The 15564-nt window shown below is 47.5% G+C and overlaps 1 protein-coding gene across 1 annotated transcript in view; it reads left to right on the forward strand.

Annotated features, from left to right (window-relative positions):
• The window catches only part of LOC309695570 (uncharacterized protein), a 212766-nt gene that overhangs the window by 155025 nt on the left and 42177 nt on the right, over window positions 1-15564 (forward strand). The gene's annotated exons all lie outside the window — the stretch shown is intronic.

The following is a 15564-nucleotide window of genomic DNA, read 5'->3' on the forward strand; positions in this document are numbered from 1 at the left end:
TGCATGCCGCGCACACGCTACACCCCGCTTCCGGTCGTGATCGCACCCCCGCGTACTGCCCCAGTAGCCGATGAAACCCCGGCCAATTGGTACCCAGAATCAGGGGGTGCGACAGGCGCGGGCTAACCGCCGCCGTTACTCTATGTGTTTTGCCCTTATACTTTAATAACAGCGGCACTCTGGGATACCTGTGAACATCACCATGCACATGTAACACACCCCAAGCAAGAGGGCGGCTGACAGATTATGTCTGGTTCTGAAAAAAACAGATAAATTATGAGATGGACGACAGGTAGTGTGTTTCCTCTCTCGCTTCTGCCAGATCTTTATTTAAACACATTCATGTGTTCACAACAGGTTGCAAAAACTTCTTAACATCTCTGTCTCACATTCCCAAAGCCCAAAATCAGAATAAACTAAAATAGTATAATAATAGTATAAACAAAAATCTAAACAGTCATCTCTGTTGTTTGTTACTAAGAGCTATAAATCACACTTTTTTTCACACATCGTTTGATAAAGCAAACATTCCAGTATTGTACCATATACTAATGGCGTATCTGTGTAGTGGAAATCTCCACATCAACATTGCAGAGCGATCAGAATTATTATAGGTTATTACACTAACTTTAGACAATAACAGTGACAACATATCAAACTGTCTCTGCGAACACATTAACTCAAATATACAGGAGCCGTGGTGTACTTTTGTTACAAGAGGGTGCCTTAAGTTTAGAAAACAACAAAGCTAACAGCTACTCTAGGATGTGGCGAGCTAAGCTAGCTCCTACTCTCGATCGTAACACATTTCAATGAGCAAAACAGACGAATACAGATCCCAGCAAAACAAACTGCTGGTCAGGTTTTACCCTTATTTGGCATGTAAATTATGTGGACCACATGTGTGGCCTTATTACTTACTAACCTGAAAAAAACAGATAAATTATGAGATGGACGACAGGTAGTGTGTTTCCTCTCTCGCTTCTGCCAGATCTGAAGACGAGCAGTAGCGTCACACTAAACCATCTCACTGGGGCGGAAGTGCCCCCTTGTGGCGTAACTAGGGATCACACCACATGTTGGATCTCCAACAAAAATCACAAGATTAAGGCCCTTCCTTAACAAAACTACACCTAAAAGCTTAAATCACATAATGTGACCACACATTACAGTGTGTCACACGCTCCCTGACAAAATAAGAATGGCTCCTGGCATTCAAACCTCAATTTTTCTCAAAAACATTGACACATACACTTATTCAATATAACAAAGGTGTGTATATGTAAGGTGTGTAAGCATATGAAAGGTGAGGTGTAAAGCATGTGGGTGTTGGAATATGATAAGGAACTGTCTATGGTGGCATGTAGGGTGAGGAGAGCGTTGCAACTGTAGGATGAGGCTGGTACGATGGTTCACCCAGTGTTTGGTATGTCAGCATCTGCCTTGGTTTCCTCTCCCTAGTCGACCTTCTCATGTCGCTAGTAGAACATCGTGGAGGGGTGCGTGCAGACAGTTCGTCCTCATTTGGAATTGACAGTTCATCATCTGCACTTTCTGATGGAACTGGGTCATGTAGTGAAAGCGCCTCTGGAAAGTTGTCTCCTAGACTGACTTGATCTTGGCTGACTGGCCGGCCAATACAGCTTTCTTCCCTGATGGGTACCTTCGCATGACTGTTTTCTTCACCGGAGGCTGGGTGGGGCTGTTCTGCAGTAGATATCCTATGGTAAGTCTTTCCTTTGATGGGCTCTCTTTCTTTTACAGGAAGCCTCAACCAGAATTTTCCAGTACTCTCTTCAGAGTCTGAGTCACTTGTTTCAGTCTGTTGCCTCCTCCTGCCTCTGTCCCCTGGCAGGTTGTTTGATTTTGTTTGTCTCTTTGGTGTAGGTTCAGGAATGTGCTGTGGGGCCTCAACTGGTAAGTCATTCACAAGTAGTAACAAGTTACGGTGAAGCACTCTAGTCTTATCCTTATCTCCTGCTTCTCGGTAGACGACATACACGGGGTTGTCAGCTACTTGTGCTTTGACTACGTAGATACTCTTTTCCCAGTATGACTTGAGTTTTCCAGGCCCACCTCTTTCACCAAGATTTCTAACGAGGACCCTGTCCCCAGGATGCAAGACGACACCCCTGAGTTTTTTGTCATAGTAGGATTTGCCTCGTGCGCTGGACAGTTTACTATTGTCACTGGCTATCTTGTACGCCTCAGTCATCTTTTCTGCCCACTTTTCAGCATAATGTTTGTGAGACACAGTTTTTTTCTCCCCAACCAGGCCAAACAACAAGTCTATTGGGAGACGGGGGTGATGCCCATACAACAGAAAGTAAGGGGAATACCCTGTTGACTCATGCCGTGTACAATTGTAAGCGTGCACTGTTTGCTGAAGGTGATCTTTCCAGCATTGCTTTTCTTTGTCGCCGAGTGTCCTCAGCATCTGCAAGAGAGTCCGATTAAATCTCTCGGCGGGATTACATTGGGGGTGATACGGTGTGGTCCTTGAGTGTCCAATTCCAGCTTTCTCTCTTAAAGTCCGAAAGAGCTCGTTTTCAAACTCACGACCCTGATCGTGATGCAGCCTGCCGGGATATCCAAAACGCTGGATGAAATCACCAAAGATGCGCTCAGCTGCTGTCTTGCCTGACTTATTTTTGGTCGGGTATGCTTGAGCAAACCTTGTAAAATGATCTACTACGACCAGGATATATTCATATCCACCTCGGCTGGGCTCTAGGTGCAGGTAATCTATGCATACAAGATCCAAAGGTGAGTTTGAAGTGATTGTGCCCATTGGGGCACGGACATGTCCAACCGGTTTTTTTTGTTTTATGCAGGGACACTTCCTTGTGACATAGTTTTCAACTTCCTGTTTCATAAATGGCCAGTAGAACCTCTCTCTAGCTAGGGCCAGTACTCGGTCAGTACCAATGTGTCCCATGTCGTCATGGAGGTATTTTAGTACCTTGGCCTTGTAAACTGCTGGGAGAACAAGTTGCTGTCTTTCAGTAGTACGTCGATACAAAAGTCCATTGTCAAGGCACAGTTTGCTCCATTCATGAAGCAATCTCCTTGCAGCTTTACCTACTGTTTGTCGTATCTCGTTTGTCATTACAGCATTTGTCTCTTTTAGCCGAATGATTTCTCCCACTGCTGGGTCTTCCCTTTGAGCCTTCACCAACTCCTCACTGCTTATGGTTGGAAGTGAAGTTGGGGGGTCTTGGTTCGTGTTAGCAGTAAGAGCCAGGATGGCGACCCAAGCTACATCCTGTTCCTGGGCTGCTTTGGCCCCACCCCATGTGGTTTGCACAACTTCATGAGAGAGCCCCTCAGTACATGCTGTCACGTACTTCTCAATGTCAAGGGGCATGCGGGACAACGTGTCAGCATCTATATTTACCTTTCCTGGTCTGTATTTTATCTCAAACCGGAAATCTGACAACTCCCCAACCCAGCGATGCCCAACAGCATTAAGCTTAGCAGTGCTCATTATGTAAGTCAGAGGGTTGTTGTCAGTATAGATGGTGAAGTGTGGGGCATAATAGAGGTAGTCTCTAAACTTTTCACACACCGCCCATTTAAGCGCCAGAAATTCTAATTTCCCACTGTGCAGGCAATAGTTTTTCTCGGCTGGAGACAGCGTTCTGGAGCCATACCCAATAACCCTTAGCTTACCATCTTGCTGCTGATAGAGTACAGCGCCAAGGCCTTGCTCTGAGGCATCTGTGTGTAGCAAGAAAGGTAAGTGGAAGTCTGGGTAGGCCAGGACTGGAGGGTGGGTGAGCATGTCAATGAGTTGCTCCAGTGCCCCCTGGTGTTCACCAGTCCACACCACAGGAGTATTGGAAGACAGCTGACTGCCTTTGGTTTTCCTCTGGTGAGGTGGTGCTCGTGACATGTCAGACTTGGCTTGGAGAAGCTCATACACAGGCTTTGCGATACGTGAGAAGTCCTGAATATAGCTACGGTAGTAGCTGAGGAAGCCCAGGAGCCGCCTCACATCGCCAACAGTCTGCGGTGTTTTGGCCCTGAGTGACTGCACAGCCTCTAGATCCTTTGGGTCAATTTGCACACCCTCTGCTGATACAAGGCGACCCAAATATCTTACTTGTCTGCAAAAGAGTTCACACTTTTCAGGCCTTAGCTTCACACCGTGATGCTGAAGTGCTTTCAAAACTTTGCGGACGCCCTCAACATGCTCCTCAAAGGTTTTGGCATAGCAGAGGATGTCATCTAGGTAGGGAATGCAACATTCATCCCTAAATGCATCCAGCATCTCCTCCATACTCCTCTGAAAGGCTGCAGGCGCATTGGAGAGGCCGAAGGGTATTCTGACCCACTCATACAACCCCCAGGGAGTTACAAAGGCTGTGAGATGCCTTGAGCCCTCTGCCATAAACCCCTGGTGGTACGCCTTTCCTTGGTCAAGAATACTGAACCAGCAGTGGCCCCCCAGCGTATCGATCAGATCTTGGATACGGGGCAGTGGGTGCCTATCAGGTATGGTTTTCTGGTTTAGTAACCGGTAGTCGATGCACAGGCGTAATGTGCCATCCTTTTTGCGGACACATACAACAGGGGCAGCATAAGGAGATTTTGATTTGATTATCCAGCCCTTTGCTAGAAGGTCCTGGATATACTCCTTTACTTCGTTGAATAATGGCTTTGGAACTGAGCTGTAGGCTTTTTGCACAGGGATGTCATCTTTAAGATTTAGTGACAGCTCTAGGCTTGTAATACAGCCTATATCATTAGCATCCTTTGCAAAAGCAGCTGACTCCTCAAACAGCATTTTCTTTACAACTCCCTGCTGCTCCTCTGTGAGGTGATGTACATCAACGGGTGGATGCCACAATAGAGTGGAACAACTTGCAGTAGGTGGTGCAGTGGTAGGACTCTGAATCTCCAGGTCTCTGTTTGGGAGTGAGTCAGTCTCAACAATTTTCTTGATAGGCTGGATACTGCCAATCAAAGCTTTTCGAGGTAGAATAATGTCGTGTTTTGTCTGGTTTCCTAAAGGCAAATTTACATGTGGAGTTCTGCCCATCTGAACTTCTAAGAGGCCCTCACCCACATCTAGCTGTTGTAACTGTGGGCAATTTTCCTCAGGTTCGAACAGCACTAGTGGGTCGCCAGAGTCAAACTGTGGTGGTACTTTACATTTTACCCAGGTTACGCTACCAGCTGGGATGACTTTGTCTTTCGGACCTGTTCTCAGGCGCCCCTGAGCAGAAACAGGTTTTTTTGTCTGCACAAAATGGACAATAGTCTTTGCTGTGTCATCTGGGATGGACATTGCCCCACCTAGGAGGCGACTTAAAGTGGAAGCTAGCCTTTCTGGTTTTCCCTGAATCACTACTTCAACCACATTGAATCCCAAAAGTGGCATTTCTAAGGGCAACGAGCTCACCAGGAAGGGTACACTGACTGATAAATCTGGGTCCTCATTTCCTGGTAAGTTCAGGGTTATGATCACCCAGCCATCAAAGGGGATTAGCCCTCCATTGACCGCATACACTTCCAGTGTCTTTTTATCCTCCATGAGCTCAATTAGCTCAGTCAGGGGGCGAACGTCAAGATCAGGTAAGTACTTGTCTCTCCAATGGCGGTCTATTATGCTGACTTGGGCCCCAGTGTCCAAGAGAGCATTGACTGCGAGGCCATTGAGAATACACTTAGTCAAAGCTTTCCTACCTATTAATTTGGCAACAGGTTCATTGGTAGGCATCGTGTCTTTTAGGGGGTCAGCAGCAGTTCTCTCACGGCTATGCTTTTTGTTAACAGCAGCTGTTTCAATAGTTGTTTTGAAACTACTGTTCCCCGTCACCTTGTGGGTGGTGTCTGTTTCAGCTCCCCTGTCTGTGAATTGGGACTTGGGAAGGACTCCGGTTACTGTTTGTCCCCCCACAGCAACCGGTTCACGTTTCCCTGCTGCTTAGGGTTTTTTAGGCAACCCACAGCTCTGTGTCCCTGTTCGCCACAAGAGAAGCAGTGTTTACAATCTTGTAACCCCTCCTGCACACATTTTGGACAACCATAACGGCTTCCTCTTCTGGTTGCTTGTGGCTTGGGGGGTAGACAGCTGTATGACTGGCTCCTCTCCACTTTCTCTGCTAGGGTGTCTACTAATTTGGTGAGCACATCTATTTTCTCTGCAAGCTTCTGTACTTCATCTGATTTAGCTCTATGCTCTGTCATGTCTTTCTTTATATTTGCCTGCTTAACCTGTTCTCCCTCAACCTGTAGACTATGTGCAGCAGCTTGTCTTGAGCGTTGTGTTGACCCCAAACGCCTTTGTCGTTCACTTTCATCACTTGTTACCCTCATGACATGCTTTAGGATTGTCTCATCTGTAACTGTGTTGTCTGAAAGTAAAGGTTTAAGCTCCCTGCGAATATCGTTGTACTTGTGTCCTATTCCCTGATACACTGTGTGTAGGAAGACATCTTGTACTGTATCTGGGCTATACCTGATATCAGTCCCTGGCTGTTTTGACCCAAACAATATTCTTTGCTTCAGTCCAATAACACGGTAGAGGAACTGCTGAGGGGTTTCATGCTCATTTTGTTTGGCACACATTAGTTCTTGGAATAGTTCTGTGCTATTCCTCTCACCTAAGTGCGACTGGAGGAACCCCTTGAGCTCAGCCACAGTCATGTCTTCTTTATTGACCAGCATGTCCTTGAAATCTCCTGGCTTTATTATCCTTAGCACACCTCTCACGATCTCAGACTCAGTGAGATTGTCCTTTATCCCCTCCTCTATCTGTCTGCAAACACTGTTAAAGCTTATATCGGATGAGTGGTCTCCAATTTGGCCTCCTTGAACTTTGAATTCACGGCGATGGATGTAGGACAGATCCTTCAATGATACTACTTGTTCGGGTCCTCTGTGTCTGGAAACGTCCATCTGTGTCTCAGAGTGATGTGGGACTGAGAGTGTAGGTTGTGCTGTAGCTTGAGGTGTGGGAATGTGCATCAGCCTACCAAGCTTTCAGCTCAAATCCTCATAGTCTAACAGCATCTTTTGGACATTCTCTGGTGAAACGTCACAACTGAGTTCATTAGTTGTCTCAGTGATTAGCTTGGCGTTTGCTGTTACAGGAGTGGTTACATTTGTTACATCAGAAAATAGTACATCAGTGTTAGCTGGTTGGGCTGATGCAGTAGGTGGGACAGTGATAAGTGGGGACATTGGCTTTGTATTTACACTTGACCCAGCAGGTAAAATTACACTACTTTGAGACTGAACAACCTCATCGACAACATCTTTTAGGGCTAGTAGTTCTCCCATGCCCCTATCCTCAGCATCTAATAAGTTCTTACTGTACATAAAGGCGTGGATGTACTCGAAACATCCCTCTGCGTCTCCGCTGGAAAGCTCTGCAGCATCTTTGCCTGGAGCAGGGCTGACTGTAGAAGCAATCTGGAAAAGTTCGTTTGATGACAGCGACAGTAGGCTTTTCCTGATGTCCCATACCAGGCTTTTCCTCTCCTGGTCTGCCATGACGACGTCTTCCCCAGTCTCTCGCAGTAGGTTGCTTTTGGGTCCAGCCCTCTTCCTCACTTGGTCTCAGCTTGTCTCACACAGACAGCTCACTTTGGGGCAGCCGGCATCACGCTGTCAGCTTTACCAGCACGAGGTGTTGTAGGTTGTGGGATTAGCTCATGGCAATGTGGAGAGCCAATCCCGGACGAGCCCCCAAGAATCTGTAACACACCCCAAGCAAGAGGGCGGCTGACAGATTATGTCTGGTTCTGAAAAAAACAGATAAATTATGAGATGGACGACAGGTAGTGTGTTTCCTCTCTCGCTTCTGCCAGATCTTTATTTAAACACATTCATGTGTTCACAACAGGTTGCAAAAACTTCTTAACATCTCTGTCTCACATTCCCAAAGCCCAAAATCAGAATAAACTAAAATAGTATAATAATAGTATAAACAAAAATCTAAACAGTCATCTCTGTTGTTTGTTACTAAGAGCTATAAATCACACTTTTTTTCACACATCGTTTGATAAAGCAAACATTCCAGTATTGTACCATATACTAATGGCGTATCTGTGTAGTGGAAATCTCCACATCAACATTGCAGAGCGATCAGAATTATTATAGGTTATTACACTAACTTTAGACAATAACAGTGACAACATATCAAACTGTCTCTGCGAACACATTAACTCAAATATACAGGAGCCGTGGTGTACTTTTGTTACAAGAGGGTGCCTTAAGTTTAGAAAACAACAAAGCTAACAGCTACTCTAGGATGTGGCGAGCTAAGCTAGCTCCTACTCTCGATCGTAACACATTTCAATGAGCAAAACAGACGAATACAGATCCCAGCAAAACAAACTGCTGGTCAGGTTTTACCCTTATTTGGCATGTAAATTATGTGGACCACATGTGTGGCCTTATTACTTACTAACCTGAAAAAAACAGATAAATTATGAGATGGACGACAGGTAGTGTGTTTCCTCTCTCGCTTCTGCCAGATCTGAAGACGAGCAGTAGCGTCACACTAAACCATCTCACTGGGGCGGAAGTGCCCCCTTGTGGCGTAACTAGGGATCACACCACATGTTGGATCTCCAACAAAAATCACAAGATTAAGGCCCTTCCTTAACAAAACTACACCTAAAAGCTTAAATCACATAATGTGACCACACATTACAGTGTGTCACACACACACCTCACCTCCACCCATTCTGCCTCCAGCAATGCCCCGGGGCGAACCAAGCTTTGGTGTACGAGGGTCTGCGTGCAGCCCGTGTCCACCAACGCCTGGTCCCCTCGAGTCCTTACCGGAATACTGTATGTCCCTCCTGGACCGGGGGAGGGTGCTGGGGCGCCAGCAACGCGAAACACCTGCCCCACTTCCATAAGCGGACAATCCCTCCTCAGGTGCCCCGGCTGCCCGCACTTCCAACACTCCGGCCCCGGCGTCTGTGCTGCTCTCCGTGGCTCGGGGGCGGCTCCACTTGGCTCGGCTCCCCTGGACGGCACCAACGCCGCGAAAGGGTTAGTGGGGCTCAGCGCCGGCAGCCGCTCTGCCTGCCCTGGTGCCGGCACACGGCGCCTCGGGGCCGGCACTGGGGCCTGTTTGTTCGGCCTCCGTCCGGCGTCCCCGGGTTCCCCTGCTCCAGCGGCAAGGTGGTCCTCCGCCAGCGTCACCGCTACCTCCAAGCTTGCGGGCCGGTGGCACCGGACCCATCTCGCCGTCTCCGCTGGCAATCCCTCCGTGAACTGCTCCAGCACCACCTTGTCCACCAGCTTCGTCTCCCCCTCCGATGTTCCCGGTTGCAGCCAGCGCACCGCCGCGTCGCGCAGCTGCCGGGCCCAGGCGAATGGTCGGTCCGTTGTAGCCAGCCGACAGGCCCGGAACCGCCGGCGATGGTCTTCGGCGGTGAGCCCCAGCCTGTCCATCACCGCCCGGCTCACGTCCGTGAAGCTGCTCCTCGACGCCGGAGGCAGACTCAGGGCCGCTGTTTGTGCCTCCCCGGACAGCAGGGGGAGCAGCCGCGGAGCCCACTCCTCCCGCGGCCATTGGCAAGCCTCCGCCGTGGCACGGAAGGTCTCCAAAAAAACCTGTGGGTCGTCCCCGTCCCCCATCCGGGGCTCCGCCACCGACAGTGGCGAGGGCTTCGGCGTGGCAGCGGCCCCGAACTCCAGAACTTGCGTCTGTCGGTCCGTCTGCTCCCGCAGCGCGGCCAGGTGGGCACGCTGGTCGGCCGCCTGATCCCGGCTCATCGTCGCCATCTCCGCCAGCATCTGCGCCAAGAATTGCAGAGGCTGGGCGGGTGGCGCGGCCTGTGGGTCGGACATTTCCCCACCGGCACTTTCCTGGGTTTCGGCACCACTTGTGGAATACACCAGGCACAGACGCACACACAGGTAGGTACAGCCAACTTCCACATTTATTGAAGTGATGTTGTTTTGACAGCTGACTCAGTCACACAGTCTGACAGCTCACGAGCCCAGCTGATCTCTCTCTGGCCGCTCCTCCTCGTCTCACTATAAACACAGCGGAGGGAGACCATCATCAGTCCATAAACAACATCAGCTGTTCTTACCGGCCTCGCAGCGCCGCCCTGTTGAGCCTTCCGCTCCACTCCTCCCCTGCAGCTGCGCCCGGGGCCACTCCTCCGCCACAGTGACATGAATGCGGGGGCTGTTTGTCAGATTCCGGGAGCATGGCGTTGTTTCTTGGAGCAAACCGTCATAGTGTACATTCCTGCGGTCACACAATAATTCCAGCAGAAATTTAAGTAGATAGGGCGGGTTGCCACTTAATTTTGTGTTGTGCACATGCGCAGAAACAACAGGTAGGATGGTTTGTGAGGTCGCATGGATTCCCAGAACACATTTCTCTCATTTTTTTGTGAAGTAGATGTTCTCATGACCTATCGAGTGATGCCACTGACCAGCCAATCAGTGGCATGCTGTCCGATGACGTAATAGTTTAATACCTGCTCGGATCGCTTGGAACCCGTCCGAGCAGGTACTAAAGCAGTACCAGGAACTAGTGATGTGACGTTCTGTGTCGAGGCTTCAAAGCTTGTGTCGAGTAATTGAGGGGGCGTTTCCGCGATGCGCGTATCGAGGCTTGCTTCATTTACGGGAGGAGCTGAAAAGACAGTGTCACTATAATTATCGTGCGAGTTACAGGTTTTTCACAATTTGCCTCAAAGTGACACAAGGTCTAAAAACTCCCCATTCAAAGTCTCAGAGCTAAAATACTGAAACTGAAGGCATTTTCTGTAACTTTATTGCAGTTTATTGTTTGATAACAGCATTTTGGTTATTTTGTAAGTGATTTAAGTGTTACTCACATCCTGTCACTGCTGAGATTTCTTCTGCTATGATGGGTCATTGGAGTTTAACTGCCTAACAGTTACATTTATTTCTGTACCTCAATAAATCATGCTCAGTTTTTCCACATGATCTCTCCTTATTGAACTGCTTTTGTAGATAAGCTTCAAGCCAGAAAGCAACAACACCTAAACCAAAAATATTATCATCAGAAGTGAGAAAGTGTCTGGACTATCTCCAGCTGCGTTGCATGTATTAAAGATAACTTCAGACACTGTCTGGTTGTCATGTCTGAAACAGGCTGTACAGTCACACAGATAAAAGACAGCAGTCATGTTTCTAATATTACAAATCAACCAGAAAGATTATGAAGATAAAAGCTGTGAGACCCCACTAGAGAACGGATGGCTTGTTATCATTACATGAAGTGATTTAGAAATAAGCTGCCAAGTGGCTGCTGTGGCTGCTGCTGCTGTTGCCTTTCTAAGATGCCCTCCACAATCTTCTCTATTGAGACTTGTGTCAGTGGTGTAGACAGGGCAGGAGGAGGCGGGTTAAAGACGGCAGGCTCTACGGTGACTACAGGGACACTAGTTGTTTCACTGCCTTCAGTTAAAGACTGCCACAGCAGCTGCTGGGCAGCCACAGGTTTTGGAACAGAGGGTGGGGGCTGAAGGGCAGCTGGTTCATCTTTTCTCAGAGTTTTGTGTTTGTCCCAGTTCAGAGGGACTGGACGGCAGCCTGGCTCTCTGTATTCAAGCCCAAATTGCTCTCCAGTGTCTCTGTCAGAGAGGTGAAGTGCAGTGTACTTCTCCTGACCAGTCACTCTTCTGGAGGCTGCATTAAACTCCACCACTAGAGCTGGATCAAAAACACAAGGTAGCATGACACCTGGCTGCTTAAGGTCCACCAGTCTTTGGTAGTTCCATCGTGCCACCCCTGTCATGTCCTGGGCCTGGAATAGTTCAGTGGAAACGTGAGTCCCGGTGATCCACTGGGCCTGGTGGAAATGATAACCCTCCTGCTGTGAAGTGCCTCGGACAGGAATCCAGATGGGGACCTTGGCACCTTCACCAGGGACATGGTTAAGCTGAAGAGTCCCACCATACCTAAACATTACACCCTCTGAGAGTTCAGGGTCACTTAGGCAGCCACGCAGAATGTGCACTGCGTCACGTCTTCAGCATGGATGGCTTGAAGAGTGGGACGTTGTTGGGGTCTGTGGCCAGGTGAAAATGGTTCAGGACCTTTTCCACTCTGTTCAGCAGCTCAGTGGGTTGTGGTATTTGGATCCTGCAGTGCTCCCTTATGTGTTGCTTTGTGGGATTAGCAGGATGGATGCCACAGAACTTATAAGCATCCTGGAGCCTCTTCAGGTCTGCCTGATCAACCACTGAGAATGCCGCAGAGAGAAGCTGGCAGAAAGTGCTGAACAGAGGAAGATGCTCAGAGGTACACTCCCACAAAAATCGCCTCAGGCAGTGGAACAGGTCCAGTTTTACAATAATGTTCTTGTTGTAGTGGGTTCGAGAGGCACAGCTGTTTGCCACTGGTCCAGATGTGGCCGCAGCAACAACAGCAGGAGTGGTTTTTCAGGCATCCCACGATAGATTTTCGACAGGGATGCAGTCTGGGATCTTAAATGGAGCACAGCAATCCCTAAATGTAAGAAATACAAATACATGTAAGTATATGGAATATTATGTGTGTGCATCAAATTGATCTGAAAAAGAAAAACTCAGTTTTTCCAGACAGATTAGCAGTTTGAATGACAACGATGATTACGGTTTTTACCTTTCCACCCAGTGGTAGCCGGCCTTTTCCACTCCTGCATCACTGTACCTCTTGGCCATTCCCTGGTACATGGGCTCCAAGGACCTTTCTGTGTCAGACTGAACCATGACCCACGAAACAATCAGCCAGTTTTCATTCATTATGGAATAACTGGACATGACCCCAGATGCCAGCATGACTTTTCGTGCCACCTTCCTGATGTGGTCAGACCTGGAAATGTGGCCAAAAGTGCCCTGGAGGAGTTTGGATATGGCTGGATGTTGACGTCGGAATTCGTCGAGCAGGCAGTCAGTCAGGTAATGGCTGGACACAGAGACGCCACACCAGGCATGTGGGTCTTCATAAGACCTGAACTCCTGTGGCTTATTTTCCTTCCTCAGGAACTGCCCAATGGTCCTCTGTCCATGAGCTCCTGCCTCAGAATCCCAGACCGATCCTGTGGCATGGAGGTACGTCAGGTGAGCTCGCTCGTACTTGAGGTGCATGAGTTCATTTATTTGGTTTGCCATGTCTGTTGGAGATTTGCCAGTCCTCCTGAGCTCATCCATAACAGACTTGCAGATGGCCTTTTTGTTTGTAAGAAAAGCAGGGAGAAGGTTGGTAAACCTTTGGGCAGTTTCTCCAGCCATCGTGGATTGTCAGCAAACCAGTTCCTGCGACAAGCCCTGCAGCAGAGTCGTGAAGACAGGATGTAATACTGACCACTGGTGCCAACAATTACACGTGGCCTGCCCACACCAGCAGAGACCACTTGTGAACGAAAGCAACCATGGAGACATGGCAAGATATAATTGTTTCTTAACCTGACCATGATAGCACTCTCAGGTTTCATTTTACATTTTATGCACAGGGCGATTACATCTGATTGGGTCACTTCCAAACTCGTCCTGCCTTTGTCATCATCATCATCATCATCATCATCATCATCATCTTCTTCATCCGCTTTATCCGAGGCCAGGTTGCGGGGGCAGCAGCCTAAGCAGAGAGGCCCAGACCCTTATCCGGGGGAACACCAAGGCGTTTCCAGGCCAGCCGAGAGATATAATCTTTCCAGCGTGTCCTGGGTCTGCCCTGGGGCCTTTGTACACAGCTTAAATATTTCTGATTGGATCTCACATTTTTTATTTTTTTTTAGACCAAAGTATCAATATATTCCATTGCACTTTTTTGTCTCGTGCACTAGTTTTTAGTTAGTTATTGTCTCCCTTTCATCATGAAAACAAAGGTAACTGACAAAAATTATGACAAAAATAATTGGTCAGTGAAATTAACACTGGATAAGAGCACCCATGCTGATGTAGCATTAACTTGTAGCTTAAAAATAGCACGCACAAACCATTCCATAGGTGCAAGATTTGCATGACAAATTGAGGTATTCAGTACAGTTTCTATTACAACATTTTATTGAGATTGATGCCATATATAGGTTGTTCCCCCAAGGATCAATATAGTCTGTGTAGTTGGAATTACTGGGTGGTCCCATCATGCTGTGTCCACATCAGTCAAATATCTGTTGCAGTCAGCTGGACCACAATTAAATAATTCTGAGCAGCACTTGGCAGACTGCAGCAGCCTGCATGTGTGTGTTCCATGAAAATCAAAAGTAACAGAAACCCTGCCATTCCTCAAGCCTGAATCATTTCAGTCACATTTTCGCCTGGAGATGTCTAAAGACAGGCTGTCTTTTGTTGCCATAGAGACCTGAATCCCCCCCCCCCGAACACAGTGTAGAGATCTGGCAGGTTTTTGACCATAATTGCGGGTTGTCACCCTCTGGCAGTAATAGGGGGAATATGTAGCACACAAGCACAAACTCCTTGTCTTGGTACAGAGCTCTCACTGCGGGACCAAAGTGCCACTTAAATCCGGACTCAAATTTTCTGTGATTGCAGGTTCCGATGGAGACATCGCCTGTTCATCATCTCCGCTCCCAATGACGAGGAGTGGGCCTATCAGCAGCAGCCTTACGCCCTCAACAGCCAAGCCTGCAATCTGGGTGAGTCACCAGAAGTCAACCAGTTTCACGTTTCAGAGGTCACTTCAGTTGCTAAAAGCTCAAATATGCTCGCCACCCAAGCTCTAATTGTGTCTCTCTGCTGCTAGGTGTAGGTTTTTTTCTCCAAAATCTGCTGCCTGCTGCAACCAAAAAACAAATCTATAAGAAACACAGTTGCAGGCTCAATGAACCGATTGTTAGTGTGATTAACACTTCTTAGTCTAATTTATCGTAAACGGTCATGATGTGCCTGTTCACTGTACTCTGTACCCTATAAGAAATGTTGTAAGAGATTGAACAACTGACCTTCCGATTAGTGGAAGATGCCCAGCCGCCCATAACAATCTTCTGTTTCTGCAAGTCCGAAAGTACAAAGATTCATTTACTGGGAAACAAGCCTGATCCTGATCCTAAACTCCACATCACACTGATCAGATGGCGATGCCTTTCACCCTGGTTTATCTCTGACATCAGCACCAACTATTCTGTTGTTCTTATAATTTTTTCCTACATTGCAACATAACTTTGTATGTCCAATACCCAGATAAGAAATTAATCCAACTATAAATTGTTATCTACAAATTATATTAAGCTGTTACGTTCCTGCGGTTGTTAATTTTGATTTACATGTAGTTAGTGTACTGCTGTCAATAAGTTCATAACCACGTCTGTTTGAAGTTATTTTATTGGAGTATCTACCAGCAAGAATTTGGAAAATCAAAGATCATTTTAACAAGCTGTGATTTCAAAAGAGTTAAACATTGCACTAACACAATTCCTAAAAGCTGTTGATATATTAATTTAATTATATTTAGTTTATTTTTAATTGCATAAAAGATTCCAAACGAGTCGTCTTCCATTCCAAGTACTGGTGCCTGTTCTTCGTACCTCGCTAAGTAAGTTAGCTGGATTAGATTGTTGACGATTTCGCGTGATCCTGGATCGTTCGGTTCCCCGAAGCTCATCCG

This window comes from Aulonocara stuartgranti, assembly GCF_965226115.1.
Source record: "Aulonocara stuartgranti genome assembly, chromosome: 19".
NCBI classification, from domain to species: Eukaryota; Metazoa; Chordata; class Actinopteri; order Cichliformes; family Cichlidae; genus Aulonocara; species Aulonocara stuartgranti.